Source organism: Serinus canaria, chromosome 4 (assembly GCF_022539315.1).
Source record: "Serinus canaria isolate serCan28SL12 chromosome 4, serCan2020, whole genome shotgun sequence".
Taxonomy (NCBI): domain Eukaryota; kingdom Metazoa; phylum Chordata; class Aves; order Passeriformes; family Fringillidae; genus Serinus; species Serinus canaria.
Genome location: NC_066317.1, coordinates 43,829,412 through 43,854,679, shown reverse-complemented (window position 1 = coordinate 43,854,679; position 25,268 = coordinate 43,829,412). Strand labels below are relative to the sequence as shown.

Here is a 25,268-nt window from a genome sequence, read left to right as displayed (position 1 = left end):
CATGAAGTTGTGCGTTCTCAAAAATCACACTGTGGTATGGCACAGAACTTATATTTTATTGAACAATTTTATGTAAGCAGGTGTAAGGCTTCTGGAGTAGATGTCCTGTCATTCACAGCCCCATTAAATACATCAGGAGATTCCTTTGTCTTTTCTTAGTCTAAGCTAGATGTAATCTCTAGGATCACATATGCTTATTCAGCATGATAATTGTTGAAAGAGGTTAGCTAACATCTGGCCATTTCATTGTTGCTGCCTTTGGCCAAATTGGTGTCACTCTTTAAGGAATTGGACTGATGCCTATTGCTGAGTCTGGCCTTGACAGTATGTCTATGTTCACTCCTTGTTTCATCCTGGACTCACTGCTGTGCTCTTTGTTTGATCTTTCTGTGCTTCTAGGCCTGTTGTGCTTCTATTGCTGTTTAAATTCTAGGGCACCTCTAGCTAAATTAGAGCTTTGGTTTGCCTGATTTTTCTCCCATTTCCTTTAGCTTGAAAGTCTTGTGTATATTAGATCCTTATCTAATCTGATTTCTAACAAATGAAGATCAGAAATTCAAGATTAGAGGCTCAGTTGGAATGAACACAGGAACTATTTCCCCACTTTAATGCTCTGTGATGACCACCCTGGACAATACATTCTTCACAATTAATGTATTCAATTTTTCTTTAGGAGTCTGATTGGTAAAAAACTTGGATTAAAAACATATATGACAGAAAGGAAGAAAGGCAAATGCAGAGCCCTGCTGCTTTGTCTTGCTTAAAGCATGAGTACACAATTCATGTACAACTCCTAAGGAAGCAGGACCTTACAAAGCGAAAGTGAAGATGATGGAAAATATATGTGTTCCACTGATATCATACCCATGTTCAGAGGCTGCTTCCTCTCCTCTCCCCTCTTAATCTACCTTTAAATGTGTCGATCTGCCATGTCCACTTCTATTGCTTTTTGTCAAGGGAGCTGAGCCTTTGACATTGACAGATTGAGATTTTATCCCATAGATTTCAGAAAAACATGCCCACTAAGTGCAGTTTGCCTTATTTGTTTGATTATTTCTTTGAAAACCTTTCCATTTAAACGGAGAGAGGCATGATTTGTCCAGCTGCTCAACCTTGCCATCAGGGACATGTTCCAGGGATAAGCAGGATTTAGCAGAGGTTAAGGGGGTACATCTGTACAAGACCTACTTGTTAATATATTAGTGACGTAGCACAGAAGGATTCACTTCGGGCAGGGGCTAAGTGTGGGCTTGGTACATCACCTGATCTCGGACATAAAGCTCCATTCTGAACTAGATTGCTTGATCTTTTGAGGCTTATCAATTTCTAGAACAGTATTTATTGCTTTTTGAAATGTTCAGGTAAATACTTAATCTGATAAAGATTTAATGGAGGGAGTCCTGTATTCATAGCAATTTTTTGATGTCAAGCAAAGTGCAGTGGAACTACAATGTTAGCTTTTAGTACCTTGACAGTTTCTTCAGAAATATGCTTTCTTTGGCATAAGCTCTTGCACACAACCTGTGCCAGTTATGTCTTGTGTATTAACTGCAAACATGGGATGTGATATAATGAAACCCAGAGCACGTCAGAATTAAATTTGGCATTGCTGCAGGAAAGAGCCAGTTAATGTCCTTGTGTAATGCTTATGTAATAGATTAGATTCTCTGCCTGACTGTTCTAGTTGTCTGTAGTGCTATATAAAAAGCTTGCCAGCTGCTAGTACTCAATTAGCTCATTCACCAGGAGTAAACTAGTTTTCTAGCTTATAGGAGCAAAGGCCTTCCAATCCTCTAATTGGTTTATGCATATAATCTTTTCCACACACCAAGTGCAAAAGTTGTCTTGCTAATAGAATTGGAGAATAAAGTGAGAGAGGGGAAAAAAATACAGAAAGATCTATAAACTTGATCTGTATGGACCACTCTTTATTAGTAGCATCATTTGTTACTCCTTCAGTTCTTTCTGATTACTTGAGACAACAGATAAATCTTAATAGAAAGAAAAGAAAAGGGATCATAGTCACCTAATGCATAAAAAATGTTTGGTTTTCAAGAACTACTGTTGCCGTCAACCTCACAAACTTAATTTGTTTTATATATATTATTTTAACTTTCTGTGTATTTTCTGTTTAGTGTTTATAGAGGATACAAGTAGGCTTTAGTTGTTACCTAAGTTTTTAATAGGAAGTTGTACATTTTATAAAACAAAACTGGAAAAGAGATTGGAAAACATGTTTAGAGATACCATGTCAATGTTAGTTCAGGGTCTTTGGAAAATTATGCCTTATACCTTATTTTATGGCATGGAAGATAGGATTTTAGGGCTTTTAACTGAAAGATATAATGATCTCATGATAGTTTATTGAGTGGACCTTCAAATAATTTCTTCAAAACTTTAACTATGAGCATTGACAGGACAGAACCAAGTCAGTGCTGGGCTTTTGTTATTGTCAGTTCCTCCCAGGGCAAAAGCAGTGTGCCTGATGAAAGATGTCATCATGCCTGAGATGGGACCTGTATCTTCCAGGCTTCAGCTGTTTCTCCAGCCTTTCTTACTTTGACATCAAAGAATTCAGAAATACTTCTAGAGTTAACCAGGACTATGGTGAGGCTCTGCTTTAAACTTTGTTATTTCAAACTCTTGTCTGGCTTCTCATCCATGCAGAGTTTTACCATGAATAAAATGTGGGAAATTATTGCTTCAATGTATCAAGCTTTCAATGCTAAGGAAGACTTGAACATTTTGTAAAGCTGTTGGTAACATATACTTCATGTTCTGCTTTATTTAATGTAAGCTCTTCTTAAAACTGCATAATTTTCTTTTAAGATGCTGAGATGTTTTGTAGATATTTTTATTCCAAATGTACATCTTCTGCCTTGCTCATCTCATAGCTAATGCATGTTTAGAAACCTCTATGTATGAACATATCTGATAATACACTTTTTAGTTTAAGAATCATTCTAAGAATAAATATTAACTGAAAGCTTAATTCTCCTACTAGAGTTTAAGCAGATCCTTGCCACATGCAGAAGAGGAAGTAATTCTCCTGAAGACTTTTGAGTCTTTAATAATAATTAAAATTTGAAAAATTGCATCAAGTTGCAATTGAAAAGCCTTAAGTAGGAAATCAGGGCCATGGTTTTACTTCACCTATGGTTTTAGCTCCTTTTAAACTTCAAGAAAATAGCTCAGAAAATAGGTTGTATTATTTTTAAAAAATGGCCTGATCAAAGAAAATATGCATGTTCCTGTTGCAGCATGACCAGCTACGCTCTATTCTGCCAAAAGCTTTGCTCTGTGCCAGTGAACCTCCTCTGTTTATTGGACAATATCTGCCACTCAGGAAATTATGTAACTGATGTCCAAGATACCCGGTATACTCTCTGAAAAAGCTGCACCTTCTGGGCATTCTCAGGATGAATACCTGGTTCTGACTGTTACTTGATAAGAATAAAATATCTTATGGTTTGCCTTCTCCTCTGAGCCTCTTTGAGCCTGTATAGTCCTTGAAACATTTCTGAAAGAAGCTGGATGTGTTGATTCTCCCCAAGCATGCTGGGTCTCAGAGAAAAAAAAATGACACCTTGGAGAAGAGAGGGCTCCTGGGAGACCTCATTGCAGCCTTCTGCTACTTAAAGGGCACTTACTAAACAGAGGAGAGTGGCTTTTTATATGGACACAGTGACAGAGCAAGGGAGAATAGTTTTAAACTACAAGATAAAATATATTAGATTAGATGTTAGGAAAAAAATTCTTTATGGTGTGGGGTGTGAAACACTGCAGCAGGTTGCCCAGAGAAGTTGTGGATGCTCCATCCCTGGAGGTGTTCAGGGCCAGGCTGGACTGGTGTCTGAACAACCTGATTTAGTGGATGGCATTCCTGCCCATGGGCAGGGAGTGGAATTAGATTATCTTTAAGGTCCCTTCCAACTCAAGCTCTTCTATGATCCTTGAAGAGTCTCCTGGTACTGACCTGGTCAAAAAAAAATAAAAATCTCTGAGAGCTTCCATTCCATCTCAAAATGCAGGCTACTTTATTTTCCACAGAATGAGGTGGGGACTGAAAATGGTGATAACTATAACAGTGCTCCCTTGACTGTGCTTTATTGCTGTTGCTCACCCCCTGTCCCATGGCTCAGGATGGATGTGTCCCTCAGATGGGGACAACCAGGCTGGTGTGTGTAAGCACAGGGGAGGGGAGCATGGCCCAGCAGAGGGAATGGATGGCCAGGGAGCAGGACTGTGGTGTCTGGGCATGGTGGCAGGGCAGGTCTGGTCAGGCACTCAGGGTAAAATACTGCCCAGCAATCACTGAAGACTCAAGACCATAGAGATGAGGCAGGGCTGAGAGCAGGCCAGAGAGGCAGCCTGGTGTCAGGGTCTTTCTGTGGGGCTGGTGGCCAGGCACAGGCACAACCCACAGCTCGTGTGGGAGACAAGCAGTTGTGGCTGAGCTTAAAGCTTGTGTGAGGAAGGGGAATCAGCACCAGTGGAGTGCCCCCACAGCACCACCAGGAGGGCTCTACCGAGGGTCACCGGAACTCCTGGAGAGGGATATAAATGTGCCTCTAGTAGAACATTTCTAGTGATGGATGCCTTTCTGTGCAGTGTCCAGACCTCATTGCTGTCTAGCAGTTTCCAGCACTGATTCCATGCCCAGTTCAGCAGCGGGTGCCCGCCATTTTAAAAGCCGCGCGGTTTGTACGTAAGCAGTTCGTCTCTCCCCCAGAGAGGAGGGGGGGTAGGCTGCCCGGCTAGCTCAGTCGGTAGAGCATGGGACTCTTAATCCCAGGGTCTTGGGTTCGTGCCCCACGTTGGGCGCCACCTGCGGTAATCCGTGTTTTTCCTGGGCCTTATATGAGTCCAAATCCGGCTAGCATAAGACTCTAGCCCACACGGACCCGCATAGACAAAGGTAAAAGATGAGAGGCGCTCTTCACCACGTGGGTGCAAGTATCCTGTTTATTGGCTTGGGGCAGGACACAGGTGATGGGTCACCCAGGTACAAAAGAGGGCTTGGAGCTCTCACCCAGGAGGTTTTATACCCTAGGGGGTGAGGGGCGGGGGAGAGAGAACCAGAGCCAATGGGATACCACTGGGGAGGGGCGAAGCACCTGAGGGACAGACCAGGTGTGTGTAACAGGGGGGATGTGTGAGGGGGAAACCATCTGATGAGGGAGGGGGAACCCGCCACCAGTGCAACAACTAAATAAACTATTTCGTGCAATACAACACAGTTCCTTCCAGTTTCTAAGTCTGTTAAAGGTTCAGGCTGCTTGCATTCTGGATGTGACAGAGAATGTCTGTTACTGTGGCAGAATGCTTAGGAGAGAAATAAACTCTTGGTGACTGGGAGTTCAGTTCTGCTGATAGACATGGGAGAAGTTATTTGAGAGACAGATTTAGTTTTCTGTAGACTGTTAGTCCAATGCTGTCTGAAGGTTAACATATTAGCAACACTGCTTGCTAGCAGGGACCCACCATAATGCAGTCATTTTTATGCAATAGTATTGAAAGGTTAAATGTTCTCCTGCAGTGCAACAGTGAAACATGACTCTTGCTTTAAGGTCACACATTGCTTTATCTGATACTACTGGACAATGTATTACAAAGAAGATGGATCCCATACCATCCATCTTTTGTGATGCTTGTCATAGGGAAGAGGCCAAATGGATTTTATGAGCCTGTATTATGCCAAGCATTGTGAAGACGACTCAAGACTGACAGAAAGATTTTTGGACTGCCAAACCTCTTTGGAAAATTCCACATCCTCTCATATTGTCATAGTTATGATCACTTGATTATCATAGTTTAGTAGATATTCTTTCAATAATGGATCCTGTAGTATAACAAGAAAATTTGTTAAAATACATTAAATTATATTAAGTATTCAATTTAAATAATTAAAAATCATCAGCAAAAAAAATCAAAATAAGTGTGGAAGGTAATGATGCAGAGGCTTCTGTGATGCTCTCTTGTGGCACAGGAAAGGATAATGAGCTTTCTGGTTTTTGATTGTCATGCCTCCATCATTTACGGACATTTGTTTGGGCAGAAGTCAAAATAAAGATACTGGGCCCTCCTTTGTTTAGTGTCTGTGCTCTGAAAAAAGGGATTGGCATCCATGAAATTTTTCAGAGACTCTGAGAAGGAAATCCCTTTATAAAGAGAAGACAGAAGTACTAATTGTGGGAATAAGAATATTTCTTGTTAATGACAGAGGTTTTCTTAAGGTTTTTTGTTGACTCTTAAGCAAAATCCTACACACCACAAATACAAAGCAATAGAAATTTAAGTAATGTTAGATCTTATGAGAAGGTGCTCTTCTTCTTAAAGAGTACATATTTTAAAACTATTTTCTTTGAAGAAAGGTTTCCAATAGCTATAACAAGCTATCATCAAACTAGGCAAAGAAATTCAATAAATCTTTGCTTGACTCTCAGTCATTGAAATTGTGCCCTGATAAAAAGAAAGCTTAATAATTAACTATTTACCTCTACTCTTGCTCTTCCTCTGTATCCTCCTGTCCCTGTCTTATGATGTGCAAATGCTAGGAAATGTGGCCCAAAATGACTGGATGAATATGGGAAATGAGCAGTGGCTCAGTCTCATGTGGGTTTCAAAATCTAGTCTCCACTTGCTATAGGGCTTGTCATTATTAGACTTGTGGCAAGAGAGGTAGGAAAGATCAAGGTGAGGATTTTCTGTGTATCCTTAAATATCATATAATTATACAGCTGTGTCCTTTTTTCCCACATTCTTGATAGCTTGTTCTTGAGAAGATAATGCATCTGCCAGTACCAGCATGCACAGGGATTTGTGGATTAACATTTTTGAAGTTATGTTTTTATCCTTAGAAGTCAGAACTATAAGAACCAGAAATTAGTGCTAAAAATACTTTTTACCAGTTCTCTGCTTTTCTCAGGAAAAAAAAAAGGCTGGACTTCAGCCAAACTGGAGAAATTTTTACTCCTTTTGATTACCGTGAATTCAAACTTCAATGATATATTTTGAATATATTGTCACATCTTTCAGTCATTTGTGGAGGAATAGTGAAATAATGGTCACCAGCATCTCTGGCTTGCTTAAGATCAGAATATTTGGACTAGCAGTGTCCATTTCATTGCATTTGCATTTTTGTTTCTTTGCATATCAAAAACTTGAGGGTGAAAGATGCAATTGACTTTCAGCCAAATCCTTTTTATCACACATACATTTAGAGGAACTCATTACTATCAGTCATGAATTTCTGATTCTTTTCCCCCTCCTCTTTCAGTTATTAGTGGTTTTATCCATTTCCCATCTGTTTAATATTTGTGGACCTGTAAGTCCCTGTGCAGACTTGGTGTACTGCAGCCAAAGGATCAAATCAAGTGGATTACATTTCTAATGTAAATAGTTGAGTTGTTTCCAGTTTAACACACATTTATGGTTTATCTTAGTTAACAAAAAATCTGTAGAATTACCAGCAGATTATAACTATGGTAACAAGAACAGAGAAGATGGAACAATTTCTTTTCAGGGTGTAATAAGCAAATAAATCTCAGGTTTTGTTTCCACTGCTGATACTCTGTTCACAAGTTAGAGGCATTAATGTGTGATATCAGAAACATTTGGCAGCCTCATGTCTATGAAATAAATACAGTGTGAAATCATAGCATGATTAACAGTGGATGTTAAACAAGCTTGTGATTTGGAGAAATATCTACAAAAGATTTGGTGAAATGTGTGAAATTGCAGAGAATGGATTCTTCTTGTGTATGTGGTTGAAAAACAATGGAAACAAATAATTTAATCAGTGCCAGATTAAGCTGTTACAACATGAAAGTAATTATACTTTTCATAGAAATTAACAATTAAATATTTACAAATTCAAAATTATTTTAATGATAATTATAACAATGTGTCTACACTTTCCACTGCATACAATACAAAGGTCCATCTTCAAAAATAAAAAAAGTAGTTTCTCCTTGAATTGCTCTAGTGAACCTGATGAAACTTTAAGCCCTTCTTTTCAAAGTGAAAAGCTGTGTCAGTGATTATTGTCATTATTAATCATGGCTTCAGTTCCCTCTTTTAGGGAGGTTTTTCTCCACTGAAATGTTCTGTACAGCCTGAGTCTCTCTCTCTCATTGCATGCCCTTCATCTCTGCATAGATTCTCTTGGAAGTCTGTGAATGAGTCCTTCACCAGCAATTCCAGGTTCAGTGAGTTGGCATGGAGGAGAAAGGACTTACAGCTCTGTCTGCTGGTCATGAGCACTTGAAATCCTCTGGTGCTTCATCACAGTTTTGGTCTCACTCTTGAACGAAATACTTCTTCCATTCACTGTTCTGTGGCTGTTATTTTTCTTTCCTTATCACTGAGAAAACACAAGTCTCACTCTAGTGCCTGACAGCTGTTCTGTAGCCACTGCCCGTGGCATTCTGTGTTTCCCAGCTTATTGTGATTATTTAGGAAAGTCATAAGAATCAGGCCAGAGTCCAAGTCAGCCTGAATGCATCCTCCCACTGGAGGAGAGAAAGCTCAATGCCTCAAACTGAGAGACTCCACTGTCTCATAACTGCTCCCTCTGATTGCTCTCTGTGCCATCAGCCCTTGCCAGCTCAACAGCAAAAGCACTAGCCTGGGCTCTGCCTGGGGCTCAGGGAAAAGGAGGGCAATTGAAGGTTTTTCATTCATAGCTGGTGCTGCAGTGGAATGGCTCCTTCTCCCTGGGAGCTTCTGCCAGCCAGGTAGCATTGCCACTAGGGCTGAACAAAACAACTTTATTGCCTACAGCAGAGAAGGGCTGACCACCTCTACAACCAGGAAGCATTTGTTTCATCTGCTGAGCAGCACCAAGGGTCAACAATATAATTATTGTGGTGAGTCATGGAAAGAAACCCTGTGGGAAACTAACCCTTTTGGAAAGAATAACTAATCTCTTTTTAGCAACTGATCTTTTGTTCAGATTGTTCATGGTGTTGGAGGGTAAGCCGGCCATCAGCGAGCACCAAGCGATGGGACAGAAGGACAGTGTAACTCCAACAGCTTGTTGGAGTAGAGATGGAGGAGGCAAGGAGAGGCCTGCAGACAGATTTAGAGGCTGAAGTTCATTTAACATCTCTACAGAACTGAGATGTACATCTCTACAGAGCTGAGAAGAAAGTGGGGAAAGCAGATCTCCCACAGGAAATCCCACTGTTGCCAGCAGTAGCTTTCCTTATGCCACAAATCTCTAGGCTTTTTGCAACTCCTGATGACAGGATTTGTGGGGTGAAAGTGAATCCCAGCATGGCCTCCTGGTGAACAGGACATACACAGCAGTCAGGTGGATGGGTGAGTATTTCTTCACTTGCCTCCAAACACATGATGTCCAAAGGACAGCCAAAGAAGGTGAGCCTCTCTTTCTTCTCAGGCTGTTCCTCCAGATGGTGAGTGCCATAAGGCCCAGGAGCATTCTGTCCACATTTCTATCCTTGTTACACATTGTGTCTCACTGCACTCACCTAGGTCTCAAATTCCTGCCCTGTCTTCTAACAATGTATCTAGTCTTTATGTTCTCCTGTGTCCCTCCATGTTTCACCTCTGGAATAAAGGACCTTGCCCATGTTTAAAGTCAAAAGCCTGGATCTGGTGAATAGTAGAGGAGTGTGGCTTTTATACTTGTGGGTGAGCTCCTTTTCTGTTTTGAGGACACCTTTCTGGAGTACCTGGAGCCTCTTTTGCCTGGGAAGGTTTGGTTAAGAATTAGGGGAGCAAGTCAAAAAAGTGTTTGAGAAGAGGATCAACAGCTGAGACAGAGGAGGAATGAATGTACCCAAGTGTAGGTGAGGAAACTTGGTGTTTGGGTTTTTTTTGTTTTGCCAGGCTTGTTAGTAGGGCTGTGACTTCAGTATACATTCAAATAAATAAGTACAATTCAATTTTTTATATTATCACACAAATATTTAGTTTGTTGCTGTTAATCTGAAATGCATGTATAAGGAAATAGCTTTAATCGTGTATCAAAAATTAATCAGTTTTAGATTCAAAAGTTCAGGTGTTTATAAGGGCCAAGAAAGGTTCACAGTGCAAAAGAAGTTTCTAGTAAAGTAGTTTAGTTTGATAGTGATTAAAGGATTACAAATATGTAGAAATGTGTACAGATGACACGTATTTCCTGTTTCAAAATTGGTTGAAGTTAAAAGTAAATATATATGTATATAGGTACTTAGTGGAATTTGAACAAAAAAAGGCATAATTTTGTGAGTTTTATGTATCTGTACTGAAAGGAGATAGGCTATGTATTTAATTAGTAGCTTTAAATTAAGAAATAATAGCTAAAGAATCTGCTGAATCTCCTGACATGTCTGTATGTGGCTCCAGCTTCCCTCTCAGCTGGAGCCTGCCCTCCCACCACATCTCTTGTGGAGAAGTCCTGGCTTTTGTATTTCTTTTGCAGAATGAGTAGTGAGCTAAACGTTTTTTTGTGGAGCTGTGTCTCTTGTCTCAGAGGATGTTGCCATGTAATTGAAAAGGTGTTCTTTTCAGAGGTACCCAAAGTACTGGTACTTCATGGTTGTGGCTGACCATTTCCAGGTTAGTTTTATCAAAGAAAAAAATTATGAAAACTTTCAGTTAATCCACCTGCGCAGTCATGCATATTATGAATTTCCCGTTGGATCCGAAAACAAAACCAAACAAAAGCAAATGGAAGGAGGGAGATTTAAGTGAACCTTGCTGCGCGTTGAAGATGCTGATCAGTGATAAGCCGCAGGAGCGCGTCTGCTGCGGTCGCTGGGTCGCTGCTGCCACCCGCTGGCGCTGGGCTGGGGCTGCCCACGGTCCCGCTCCGGGCTGGAGGGAAAGCCAAATGGCTTTCCAAGAGATGAGATCCAAGTGATGTTTTATGGAATTGTGCGGGAAATAGGTATAATTTGTCTGAGGAACAATGATACTCGTTAACATCGGGGGTCTTGTCTCACAACTGCCACATTAACACAGATCTGATAAGTTTTTTTTTCATATTTTCTGTTTAGTTTTATAATGATTTTGTTCCTTTTGTTGTTGTGGCTGTAATTGTGAGGATGGTATGTAATAGGGCTAGTGATACTTGATTCACAAAAAGTTCCTTACTGGAAAATGTCCCTTTTAGTAATGTCTAAGTATAAAATTACACTTGTCTGTATAACAAGACTCCCAGTGAGTACCTGTTTAGACAGTAACAAGAAGTCCATCCCAGAGCAAAACAATACCAGTGAGACCTGAGAGGGTTATCTCAGCTGTAACAGAGACCTCTCCCCTTCAATTTACGAAGATGGCTCAATCTCTCTAAACTCAAGAGCAAACACATAAGATTGAAAGGAAGTTTTGAAGGTCAGCATGCTTTGAACCTTTTCAGTGAAAGTATTACAAAATCACTATCGAGCGTTCTGTCAGGATCTCCCATTATTTGTAGATTGAGTTTGAGTTTGCTAGGCACTGGCCTCATTGCAGCACAATGTCCCTAATGAGCATTTTATGCCTTAATTGCCCTTTAAAATGTTTTTCAGGACATCTGTGGTTTAATACAAAGATGCACATCTGTTTAGCCTCAGCATCTGTGTGAACTTTGTGACTCTACTGCTTGATATCGAACCCATTTTAAGATACTGCTTTTTTAAGAAAAGCTTTGCTGGGCTAGGACAGAGATTACACGAATGTGAGTTATTAGACACCATAATGATTAACTGCCAGGTTTTGATTAGCAGCCTTAGGCTATCTTCTCCTTTATTGCATTAAATGTTTTAGCCTTCTCAAATTTCTTGGTCTCAGTGTCTGCCTCAAATCTCACAGTAGTATCATCTATCCCAGACATGGCTTATGTTCTGAGCATCCAGGACTCCGCTACTCTCTTGTAATACAAGTTGTTTTATATATATAAACAATATATATATATCTATATATATGTTTGTATGTATAAATTCTTGAAGGAGTTTACTGTAAGACTGAAGTTACTCTACTGCTGTTTCTGGAAGCTAACTAAAGCAGAGGTGAAGGATATTGAACAAATAATTGAAATCTTCATTTAATGGGAGTATAATTTTCTATTTCTGCTGCCGTGTTCTCTCTGGCATCCCTTTCAGTGTGACATAGACAGGAGGAGTTAAAAATTTTCTTAGCATATGAGTAGGAGAATTCAAGGTGGAATTGGGATGGGAGTTGATTTATTACTCTCCGAAAGAAATGTATCAGATTCTTGGTGTGGTAGCCTGTTACATCTGAGGATAAAAGGCTTGATCTATTGCACCCCTACTGAGTGCTGCTGACGGCTGTGAGACTTCTTACATAGTTTTCACATGGTGCATGTAACAGAGGCTGGGGTTGGAAGGCAAACATTGCTAAGGAGCATGTTTTGAATCAATATATTTTGGAGAAATGTGATCTTTTTTGTTGTTGTTGAAAAAGCCGTGGAAGAAGCTCTTCAGGAGGAAGCAAGAAGATGCAAACAAGTGACAGGAGAGGCGGCGGGCAGTGCGTGCCGTAGGGTGCCGCTGTGGAGGTGCAGCGCTGCCTTTCTCCCGCGGGGCGGTGCCGGCGGAAGCTGCGGGTATGCTGCAGCAAGCAGGAGTGCCTGCCCTGCCCTGTCCTGAGCTGGGAGCCTCGAACAGGCTTCACGACAGCAGAGGCATCATCTCACTCAGACAAAAGAGCACTTCAGTCCATTGCTGTGATTGTCTTTAAGTATCTTGTTAATATTGACAGTGTCAGTATAGGCAGTAAGTCAGTAATTCTAGACTCCCAAGAGTTGCTTTTACTCGAGTCTTTCTGATAGCTTTGTCACTTTATAATCCTGGGTTTTCTGGTTTTGTTTTCTCTTCTTCCTTTCAGTGACCGATCTTTGTTGTTTGTTTGCTTGCTTTGTGTTTGTCAGTCTGAGGCTGGTGCTTTACAAATAATTTTTCTAGTGGCTGATCCAGGTACAGACCCTGCCCTCCCTCTCAGCTGTGCACTGTCACCTTGACTGTTTATTCTGCTATAATAGTGGTTTACTTGTTTGCTTTATCTGCTAAAGTTTTCTAATAAAAATTTCCCTTTTATAATTGGGATTTTACCCTATGTATGTACCTTATGCTGCTCTTCTCTTTTTAAATTTATGATATCACAGGTTTGTTTAGGAGAGTAGTGAAACCAATACTAGTATTGAACAGAACTGAGATAATGGTGACTTAGGCAGCTGGCTTGTTAATTGTGTAATAACTGGAGGCAAAAGGGCATTTCTATTCCCTGTATATGACCCTATGTATTTCCTATATATTCCTTATATGGAAATATTTTTTTTTTGGTTTTTATCAATATGATGTTCTAGTTCAAGGCTAAATTTTGGCAAAGGAACCTTGCAGCTCTTCACAGGAATTTGCTTCCCATCAGAAACATTTGTTCACTTTCAGAAGCTGCCATCCACTTGGGACACTCTGTAGTGTTGGCCATGTCTTGTAAGCCTGGTGGGATACCTTGTGGAATAAGTATTTGAATTACTTCAAAGGAGAGAACCTTTCTAAGCACATTGCATTGCTCATGCATTTATACTGTTTTTCAGGAATGGTGAGATAACATTAGGATTTCCACAGGCTGAAATTCTGTGTTAGCATTCAAAAGGTAGAAATATTGTAAATGCTTTATGAGTTTAATTATGATCTGAAAATAATTCCACTTGGTCTTTTGGCAGTTGAGTTGCTTTGGGATCCAGCCAGTATTTCAGAGCTTCAATGTCTGAAACAATTCAGTGCTGCCGGTCATTTTTAGGATGTAAAAATTACTGTGGGTGGCTCATCTTTATGTGACAGGAATACTGATGTTATTGGTACATGATTATTTCCTGTTTCAGTTAAAATCAATTTCTGATGATAACAGGAGCCATCCCTTTTGTTGCTGAACACATTGCCTCATACACCTCAATATTGATTTCCATGAAGTTTTTTTCTAAGGTATTTATACAAAGGCCTACTAATGCTAGCATTGTTGGGAATAAATATACAATTATATTTATGTAGTCCTTTCAGAAAGCTGTGCCAAAGGACACCATGAGAGAAAAAAAGCTTTTGAATTTTATTTACTTTTGCCTGGTTAGGCACTTGGCTGCTCACAGCCAAGTGAATATTCATTTATAGTAAATGAATGTGCTGTGGCTGTGAATAACGGCTGTGTTGTAGTTGGAACAGAGTCATATAATTTTTCCAGTTCTGATATTGAAATATAGCTTCAGTTCAAATGTCTGCATTATCCTTTTATTTTTTTGCACACTTACATAGAACCAGCTGCAGAGCATATTTATATATATATATGTATATATATGAGTATATATATAATTTGGACATAAGTAGAAAAAGCAAAGTTGCTTCTCATATTCTTCTATTTGAAATTATCCATAAAAGAAGATTTTGTATTTTTTAATGTATAGCTTTAGTGTTTATGCCCTGTGTGAGGTTGTTTTACAGAATATGCTGAAAATTGTAATCAGCAAATGATTTGTTAAAGATGATGCAGAACTGCTTTTGCACTAATGAAATGTTGAAGGTCATCTCTTAGAGCATTTTTATAGTCCATTAAGGTATAGGTTCTAATTCATAAAACTATGCTGTGAGACAAAATTCCTGTGTTATAGTCCAGTATGCAAAAGAAAGAAAATAAAAGGCTTATGTATTGAAGAAGTATCAGCTGTTACCATATTTTGAAGCAAAATTCAGGTCTATGCAGGTTATCTCTGTCAGAAAAAGCACGAAATAATGTATCTTAAGGGTGATTCCCCAATTTATTGACAAATAATTAAAAATACCCCAAAGAACCAAAACACAATTATTTCTTTAATCACAAAGGTAAATTAATTTCTTAGGATTTCAAGAATTCCAGTCAAAACTCAAAATAAATAAAAGTAGTTTCATGTGGTAATCCTGTGAGATAGCAGTATTACAGGATGATTGGTGGGAAAGTCCTTCCAAAATTCTTGCACCTGGGTACAATTGCCCACCCTCTCAAACTGTGTTTTTGAAGCCAGGTTATATAACAAAACCAGTGTATATAACAAAGATGCAGCTACAAATGAGCAGCTGGGGGCAGCAGAAACAAAGCAGGATTGCTCTTAGCTTGAAATTAGTGTCTTAATGCTTTTATAGCTTCATTTTCCTGTTACCTTTCTAGACTTTTGTTCATGTTTTTCTGCCTCCCTCTCATTGAAACAATATCCAGGAAAAAGCCTCATTATTTTAATGATGTTTAACACAACCTACCTGTATTTTTCTTTACAAGGCTCACTTCTGTCTTAATGTTAGAATTGCCATTGCCCTTTGTAAACAATGCCCTATTTTCCAGAAGGGACTGCAGCCTTCTAGTAGCTACTGTTCACTCTTGATATTCCAGAACATTGCTCATTTCAGCTGTACCCATAAAATCAAACTCTTCACATGAGAGGAAGAAAGCTCAGGTTTTGAATAGATAGCATGATGACAGGTGAGTGAAGGTTAATATCTCTGGAAGAAACCCCATGGCCTTCCAAGTTGTGGAGTATGTTGTTAATGGTGATTTCCATGAGACAGGACTGTCTACATCTATGTAGAATATGCACTGAATATGCACTGAATGCATCTGGTCCCTCTGGGGATGGAAGTTTCGAGTTGTGCTGAAAATGTCTGCAGTCAGGTGAGGGTTGTCTCAGAGTTGCTAGTGACATTTCTATAAGATAACAGCATTATGTACTGCATACATGGAGCATGCTTATGTAGCTATATTGGGTTTGGGTGGCAAGGTTTTGGTAGTGGGGAGTCCTACAGGGGTGGCTTCTGTGAGAAGCTGTCAGAAGCTTCCCTGGTGTCTGACAGAGGCAGTGACTGCAGGCTCCAAGCTGGACCCACTGCTGGCCGAGGCTGAGTCCATCAGCGACGGTGGTAGCGCCTCTGGAATAACACTTTTAAGAAAGGGTAGCAAACACCTGTGTGACAGCACCTGGAGAAAAAAGGACTCAGAATATATGAAGAAACTGCCCTGCAGGCACCAGGGTCTCTGCCCCAGGCACTAGAGCAGAGATTCCTCTGTAGGCTGTGGGAAGGATGTGTTGGAGAAGTTCACAGAGCACTGTCTGCAGTGGGAGGGATCCCACACTGGAGCAGGGGAAGAATGTGGGGAATCCTGTGCCTGAAGGGGAAGGAGTGGCAGAGACAATGTGTGATGAACTGGTCACAGCCCCCATTCCCCATCTCTTTGTGCTCTGAGAGGTAGAGGTACAGAATTCAGAGTGAATTTGAGTCAAGGAAGAAGAGAGGAGTGGGGGAGAAGATATTTTAAGTCTTGGTTTTCCTTCTCATTACCCTGCTCTGATTTGATTGGTTATAAATTAAACCAATTTTCCCAAGTTCAGCCTATTTTGCATATCAAAGCAATTGCTGAGGGATCTCTCTCTGCCTTTGACACACAAGCTTGTTGTCATAGCAGAGACACAGCAGCTTTGGTGGGCACCAGACAACTGGACAGGGGCCACCCACCACAGCCAAGGGTGTTCTAAACATGTTTGGGAGCACTCTTCTGCTGAGATTGGGTCTACTGAAATGGTGTTGGGAGACTGGATAAGGAGGAAGGAGCCAGCCCAAGAGATATTTTGTCCATAGGAAGTTTAGGTTGAAGTTCTCAGAAAAAATTACCTCTGGCCTTCACCTAAGCTTTGTTTTGTTGAGGGATACACTCAGTACTCGTACCTCTGTGACCAGCTGCAGTGCCAGCTCTGAATTCAGCTCTGAGTTATGAGAGCCCCAGAGAAAACTCCATGAACTGGAACCAACCTTTGCACAGCCAAGGGCACAGGGACCTGTGGTGCCAGCCAGGGCACTGGACACTCAGAAACATGGCAGGAGCTCAGGACTCAGCTGGAAGAGCCCAGACTTCCCTGCACTTTGACTGTCAGGGTACAAAAGCCCAGGAAGCTCGGGGTCCCTTCCCAGAGGCAGCAGCTCCAGCTGTTATTCTGTTGTTTCACCATGATTAAATTACTGAAAGGATCTGAGGTCTGAGACTGTGCTATGGAAACCTGGTCTGACCCTGTGAGTGTGGGGTGTGTAGCTGTGAAGTGGCCTCTGCCCAAGCAAGACTGCCAGAGTGGCTCAGGGATGGTCAGACAGTCCTTAAGAGTTTTAGGGGAACTAGTCATTTTGTGCCAAGTGAGAGCATAAGCAGAACTCAGATGCATGCAGTATGAATCTGGGTAATCTTGGGAAGAGCTGAGAAGAGCGGGATGAATCTTGGGAAGAGCTGAGAGCTTGCATCATTTGATAACATAAATTAAGTCTGTGTCAGCCTCTGCCTCTGCCTATCCATTATGCATGTATTTCACCTGTGAGAAATATCTCTAGTCTTTTCTTTATCTGAGTGCAAGGACTGATTAATAAAGAGCATTTGATAAAGTAACAAATACTTCTGTGGAGACAAGAATATTCAGAGCAAAATGTGTCGAGGGAATATTCAGAAAGATCAAAAGCTTGTTTTCTTCATTATGCTACTAGGGAGTGAAAGGAAAACAATACATTTTGCATCACAGTACCACACTGTCTCATTGCAGCACAAATAAAAACCAATCTAGTTTATAGCAAAGTTACTGAACTGCTGGCCTGTGAACTGTATTGACTAAAGGGTGAATTTTTCTCAAGTCTGTAAAATTTTCATACAGTTATGCTGAGCATCTAGTTCCTCAAATTACTGCTGAACCTGTCCTTCTTCAGGAAATGATAAATGTGATTTCTGGGAGGCCCAAAATCCACTGATAGTATAAATAATGCTGTGTGTTGACAACATCCCATAACATATATATAACATGTACCTATAATAGGATAAGATAAAAATAATAATTATAAGCATGAAAAAAAAAAAAGTTTTAACACAGCATTTTAAATTGTATTTTGAAGGAAATATTGAGAATATTTGCATTTATCCTGAATTGAAATGAAGTCAGATTTTGAAATGCCTTTGTTTCCTGTGAAGTGGAAATTTGAAGTGCTGATCAGTTCTATTTCTAGAGGAACTTTGTAACTGATTAGATGTCAGACTAATTGCTAGTTCTTGTTTTCAAAAATCAGAAGAAGGAAGCTGTCACTTTGAGTTCCCAAAATTATTTTCTGTATGTGTGTTGCAGTTTGTACAGCTTTGTAGTCAATCTAATCATCACTCAGTCATTAGTATGCATTTGGAAATTTCTCTTTGTTAATTACTTTTTTTCCCCAGTTGTCAATAGCAGATATACCAAACATTGCTTTCATCATTCCTCATTCATCTACCATCCATACAGGAGAAACTAAGGCAAAACAGGTTCTTAAAGAGCTCAGAAACCTGTATACAGGCTGCAGTTATTTTGCATGCCCATGTACTGTATAAGAGTAAACATGATTAACTCCATGAACTTAGGGGTCTTTTCCATCCTAAACGATTCTATGATTGTAGGAGTAACTAATTAGGCTGCTAAAATATTTTGTTCTAACCTATTTACCTGATTAGCCTGCACACAATTTTCAAGGTTGGCCTTTCAGCTTCAGCTTAGATAATTACATTGACAAAGATTGTTAAAGCTGCTACTGTGCAGTTTCCTTATTGTAGACAATGTCAGAATGAGTTAGCAGACTCATGTTTACATGCATTCAAACTCTGATTAAATTAAATGTAAATCTCAAAACTTGCAACTAATATTTCAAGTTATAATTTATCTTTGCCTATATTATGAGAAAATAACACACCTCAATCTAGTGAAGTACAGGCATGTCTTTGTGGGCATTTTAACATTATTTGATCTGCACATCTCCACTGATCTTTTTATTGCTGTTACACTGAAAGAGCAACAAGAGCCCCCAAAGAGACTCTGAGTGAAATATAGCCAGTGGGATTTTACTTTGAAAATACTTGCACAGTATTTAATGAAAAAATGCCAGTGTACTGAGGATTCATTAACTGTTGTATGTTGCCAACAGAGGAATCATAGTTTTTCCTTTCCTCCAGGCCACAAAGGCCAGCCCTATGTCTTTATCTGACAAAACAATTGTGTTCAGGCTGTGAAATAATCTGTGGTAAAGTGTTCTATTCAACAAAGACATCCTAGTGAAAAATCTACTAGCTTTTTGACCTGAAGTTCCACACTGTATCTTTGTCCTTTGAAATCTTTTAAAGAATCATAAAGTACATGTCAGTTAACAAATAGGTAGTGCATCAAATGCATCCGTTCCATTTCATACAGAGTCAACTCTTGCCAGGAAAATTTAATAAAGTGATTTGCTGAAGTAGAAGACTGTTGATAATGTACTCAGCATATCTAGCCAGCATACAACACTGACAGCTAGTTCTTCTAGATAAACAGAGGACTTTAGATATAAAAGTCAAAGCAAAACCCAGCGCCTAGGATATCATCACTTGGCAGTGAATAATAAATGGATTACCATGGTATCTTACATGGTATCTTAAAAGATTCTCTGTTTGCATTCTCATCATTCCAGATTTTCATCTGAAATAGCAAAACAGTATTAAAGAAGTTTCCTATCAAGCAGAATTCTGTGGCAAATGCCTTATCATCACATAATATTCATTCATAAGAACCAAAGGCTTTTTCTGAAAAAGGATGGTTTTGCTGTATTGTTTTCTTGGCTTGTTTAATTTTTCTTTACAATATTGCTTTTTGAACAATGTTTTTGTTTTAATTATAGTTAGAAATGGTGGAGAGTCAGAAGATCTGCTAAAATTTTCAGTTTAAAATTTTGACTGAACTTATCCAATTGCCTATCTGGGACACTTGGAAAAAGAGGAAAAGAGGGAGAGATTTCTAAATTTTTTTCCTCTTTCAGATTTTTCACCCAGTCATAGTTTGAAGTTTCATTTTTGTATCAAAAATACTTTCAGGACTGGCTTGAGTTTTCTGAATGATCTGACATCTCTGTCTGTGGAGCTTTCTGGCCACCAAAACTCTAAAGGTAATCACTGTTTTTTTTCTGTTGTGGTCGTTATTCTTGCACCTGTACAGGAGTGAGCTGATGGAGGAATGGCCATCAACATTTGAATGTTTTGCATGAAACCTTCTTGTGCTGGTCCAATGGAATCATAGCAGCTGGCATATGTAAGAGCCATGAACAATGAAAAAGCATGAGTGTAGATCTACTGGACTTTCACAACTGATGTAAGGTCCAGATCTTCAGATGATATTAAAGAACAGCTATGATGACTTGGAACTGAATGAGCGCTGTATTGGCACCTTATATAGATCTCAGAGGATAATGGTATTTTAAAATCCCCAATAAACAGCTTTTTTTTCTGCTCTGAAGGCCTTTTAGTAAGGAAGCTGGATCAAAACCGAGATCAGGATTCCAAGTAATATTGGAGTATGTCATTATACTTACCTGGGTGAAATTGGAATTCAAGATTAAGAAATTATATAACTTTGCATGCATTGTGATTGTAAAATACAAATATGGAAACACACAAGAATATGAGAGTTTTCATGTGTTTGTTTTTCTGCCATATGGCCATGGTAGACACGTGTACCACAATAAGCACAAATGTTGATGTAGTATTTTCCCTCTTGTGCAGAGATGTATAAAGCACAGCCTAGAAGTCAAGTGTTTTAAATTAGACCTAGCTGATTTAATAGCAAACGAATGTGCTGTGTGTCCAGATTTCACTAAAATGTAATGATCTGTGTATTCATAATAAGTATTTTCATAAAGCTATTTGTTTTGAAAATCTCTGGCAATCCATCTGTTTTCTTAATAACTTGACTCTTGTCTTTCAGGTAATTTGATTCATTTTTATGACCACTTTTCTTTTTCCTTTTCCTTTTTTTTTTTTTTTTTTTTTTTTGTAGTTGGTGCTCTCTCAAGTGAGTTTTAATATTATTACTAGAAATTCTATCCATTGAGGTACATTTAAGTTTTATTGTGTAAATAATCTATATAAGCACAAGCTGGTTTAGATTGTAATTTTTTACATGCTAGGACAGCAGGCCAAGTAGAAATGTTTTCTAAGGCAGGAAGGTGTGAAAGGTGCCCAAAAGGAAGAGAAATGGTATTTGAGAAGAGAAAAATCCCTGAGAGAAGCTGCTCTGCTTTAGTAGTCTTTGTTCTCTTCTGTTTTATTGGACTCTAGGTACAGTGGACATATATATACATATATATATGCATAGTGAAATTGTGTTAGATTAATTGTTACGAAAGCCTTCTCTTAGCCTTTTACAGTTGTAATCTTATCCCGTTTTATGTTGGATGGCAATTTGGTGAAATGCCTAGTACTTGGAAAGGCTAGTGGCTTAGGCACTAACTTGGTTATATCCAGACAAAAAAACCTTTGTCTGTTTAAACCTTTCTTTCCAGTGATGAAATAACCTTGATAAATTTAAATAACCTTGAAAAGAGTTTGCCAAATTGGCAACTGTAATTGTCCGTCAAGTATTTGGATTGCTATGGAAGCACACTGTGCAAGCTTTCAGAGGAGGCTGATTTCATTGACATATTTTCTCACTCCTACAATTGCTGGAATATTGTGAGCACAGTGAGGTGAGTACTTGTTTGAGCAGCTGCTGCCAATAATGTGCCTGCCTGAAGGCTGTGCTAGCTGCTGGAAATTCTGTAATCATATTACCACAGTATGTGCTTCTCTTTGGAGGCGAGGAAGCTGTAAAGCCTTAAACGTTGGATCAGCTAGTATTCTATTTGCTCTTGCAAATAGACTTTGGCCAGTCTGAATTTGTTGTTTAAAAAGCAAAACCTGGCATGGTATTTTCACCACATCCTTTCAGATCTGAAACAGGCTCAGAAATGGGTCTCAGTGGTGTAGTTGTTTCCTGTACAGCAGAAATTCAGAGCTGCTTGTTACATCGCTCACACTGTGAGTGACTAATCCATTACAAGGTGTTTAAATCTGGCTCTTGCCAGATCAGTCTTCTGAAACTATAATACATTAACTGACCAAGACCTTTTGCCTAACACTCTTCCTAGGAGACAAACTGTGCAAAGTCCTCTGGAGCAGGGTTTTAATCCTTTCCAGCCTAAGGAGAACTGGTCTCATTTCTGTTCTTTCAGAGTTCTTGTTCAGTCCTCTGAAGGACAGTGTAGAAGTAAATTAATGTAACTTCTCAGCTACAGCTGCTTTCCTCTCTAAGGACTGGAAAACCAAAAGAAAAAGAATTTCCAGTCTGATAACAGTTATTTTATGTATGTCTGTGGATTGTTCATCATCAAGTTCATTTTCCTAATGGCAGTTACATAAAACTTAACTGACTTGTTCTATGGAAAAAGCAAACCATGTGGAAAAACCACACAGTGGATTCATATTCTCCCTTTTTTTACAGAAGTAGCATCAATTTGTGTGACAGCAACCAGTTAGTCCAGGTACAATGTTATGCTAAAATGCTGCTTTTAAAGTCGCTGGGTGTCTGCTCTGCTGTGCTGTGCACTCATACCCTGGCAGGAATGCTAGAAAGCAGAGGCCTGTGAGGTTGACTGCAAACTGTGCTGCATTTAGAGTAAGAAAAAGAACTGCTGTTTCAGATTTCTTATTTGCATGGTCCTGTTGTTTCACTCCTTGTGAGAGGAGAGGAAGTGGCTGAACTGCTCGCATTCAGTGAAATTAATTTGTAGTTGTGCCAGTAGGCTCCAGCTGAAACTGAGCTGTGCTGTTGTAAGGCTTGTATCAGCTCACCTCTGCCTGCAAATGGTCTCAGCATTCAGATAAGGAAATCTAACAGGGATAGAAGGAAGTAAGGTTTCTGAGGTGAAATTACTATAACTTTCCTTAATTGGTGGATCAAGATTCTCCCCTTGAATTAAACTCTTCTTTCAGGACAATAGCTATGTCTGTTCTCTTTTTTTTTTTTTTCTCTCAGCCATATGTTCCTTAGGTAATTTAGACTAAGCAAAGTCATGGGATGAAGTTTTTAGGTATCTTTGGGAAAAGTGGTATTAGAGAGGCCTGATTATGCAAAACAGAAAAGAAGATTTTTCCACTTGGCAAATGCCAATTAGCTTTTTCAGTGGCTTAGTGTAGGAGTTCAGCATGATTTCCATATTTTGAAAATAAGAATTGCAGAGAGATTAGAACAACATGGCTTGCAAAAAAATAGGTATCATATTCTAAAAATCAGTTTTGAGTTCACAGTTTTGAGTTAACAGGACATATAGGAAATGGTGTTATGTGAGTGTTTCATTGAAGAAAATAGAATTGCAAAATCAAGTTTCTTTTTTCTCACTTGTAAAACTTGCCCATTTTTCAGGGTTTGGTTTTTTTTTTTTGTGATTTAAATGTTTTTCTTCAGGAGCTGTCAAATGGAATTAAACTAATCACCAGCGCAATGCATTTCACTTAATTTCGTGTCCACTGCATCTCAAGTGAGATCCACCTAGCAATTATTACTATTCACTTGCAAAACTGCTACATTCATAATTTATGTTTCCCAAAATGCAGCCAGTGAGAGAAAGTGTGAAATGCTACTGTGCTGAATCGAAACATGAAATGAACTCAGAATTTTTGGCTTAAATTGAATTTAAATATAACTCAGCATTGATTGAAAATCTCAGTGTCCTAGATTTGCACTTTTTGGTTTCAATTTATACTAGGCATGAGTGAGTGTTGTTAGCTGCATGAATAATGCATTATTTTCTTCAGCTCAGCTCATTCCCTTCCCATATTTATTCATATATGCTGTTTAAATGAACCTAAATGCTTGTATTGGTAGGTGCTCACTGGTGTTCCTGCAAGCTGCAGGATAGAGCAGTTTCCTCAGGCTTAAAACAGCTACAGAACTACTTACCCAGAGACCACCTTTTCAAACAATCATTTGTACTTAGTTGTCATCTGCATTCAATGACAGAAGCCCCCTTTCATACTTCTATGTCATTATCTTGAATGAAATTCTTGTAAATTTATATGTATTTTTGAAATATATTTCTGGTGTCAGAATACCAATTTGTGGAAATGAGAAGTAGCTTTTATGACAGGAGCCAAATGCACCCAGGGTTCGGGGCCTGAGGATGTGTTTTTCCCTAGACACAGGATACCATAATCAATCCACACCTTTTCAGAGCTCAAGGAGTCTGTGAACAAGGGATTGCATAAACAGAAGGAGGAAGTAGGGCTGAATTTGTCAGGTTTCACTGCTACAGGAGCTGCACAGTTCTGTTCATGTCAGTTCATAAAAATGAATTTTGTCAGAAAAGAAAGACTAATATTAGCTAATTTTAGATGAAACTAATTTTTTCACTTCATTGGCAATTTCTGTTTTAGCATTTTACAGTTTAAATGTCACAAACTTAGTTTTTATATTATGTTAGTTATTCAGACTTGTATGGATCCATAGTTTATTACTGCCTCTATGCAGATAATGAGTATATTTCCTTTATGTAGTAAGTTTTAGTAACAATTGTTAAAGTAGCACATTATTATTGTTCTCAAAGCACAATAATAAATAAATAATAAAAAATAAATTTAATCTGGAAAGGAAGCTTTTAAAGATGTTAGTGATAGGTATATGCCACACAGCCATCAGCTTCTGTATGGATTTTTCCTCAGTTTCTTACCATGAGTAATATATTTTCTTCATCCCAGTGTTTGTGGTGTTTGTTATACATTAGGTACTGAGAAATGCAAATAACATGTACACAGTCTCAATATAGTCTGCAACAGAAATGGAACTTAATTTGTGCTTCTTGAGTCCATATTATTGCCTGGATGCTACAGTACTGCCCATCCTTTTTATTCTACAGTTGTGTCTTTGGAAATTATCTGTAATGAGGACTTACTAGCTATTTGAGTTATTCAAATGAAAAAGATGAAAAGAATCTGCTTGTTATCAAATCTCATCCTCAATTCCCTCTTTCTGTAACTGGTAGTCCACTAAGACTGTTTAAAAAAGAAAAAACAAAAAAAAAGAGATAAAGAATTAAGTGAAGTTTATTTGTGGTGCTGGGTAGAATTTAGTCTTCTGTATTATGGAAAATGTGAATGTGTGTGTTACAGAAACATTGCAAAATTTTGCTATTGTGAAGTGAGATAAACCTAGAATGTTATAAAATGTAATCTAGAATGAAAATGTGAGTAATTCCTTCATTTTCTGAAGCAGAATTTCATAGAAATGAAACAAGTCACTTATGCTAGTATGGGACAATTTTTCCCAAGAAAAAATCTTAGTTGTTTTATATTAACATTCCATCTTCCTGAGACCCATGTAAAATTCTTTAATCAGATCTAGAAACAAGCAGCTATTTCATGTTTATGAAATAGCAAGACTCCATGAAATAGTAAGGCAATGAGAGCTTGGA

General features: G+C 38.9%; 1 protein-coding gene and 1 non-coding gene across 2 annotated transcripts in view; both read left to right on the top strand.

Annotated features, from left to right (window-relative positions):
* Window positions 1-25,268, top strand: part of TRMT9B (tRNA methyltransferase 9B (putative)) — a 113,819-nt gene that overhangs the window by 32,145 nt on the left and 56,406 nt on the right. The window lies entirely within an intron of this gene.
* TRNAK-CUU (transfer RNA lysine (anticodon CUU)) lies at window positions 4,752-4,824 on the top strand. The gene has a single exon. It is a non-coding gene; the product is annotated as a tRNA-Lys (tRNA).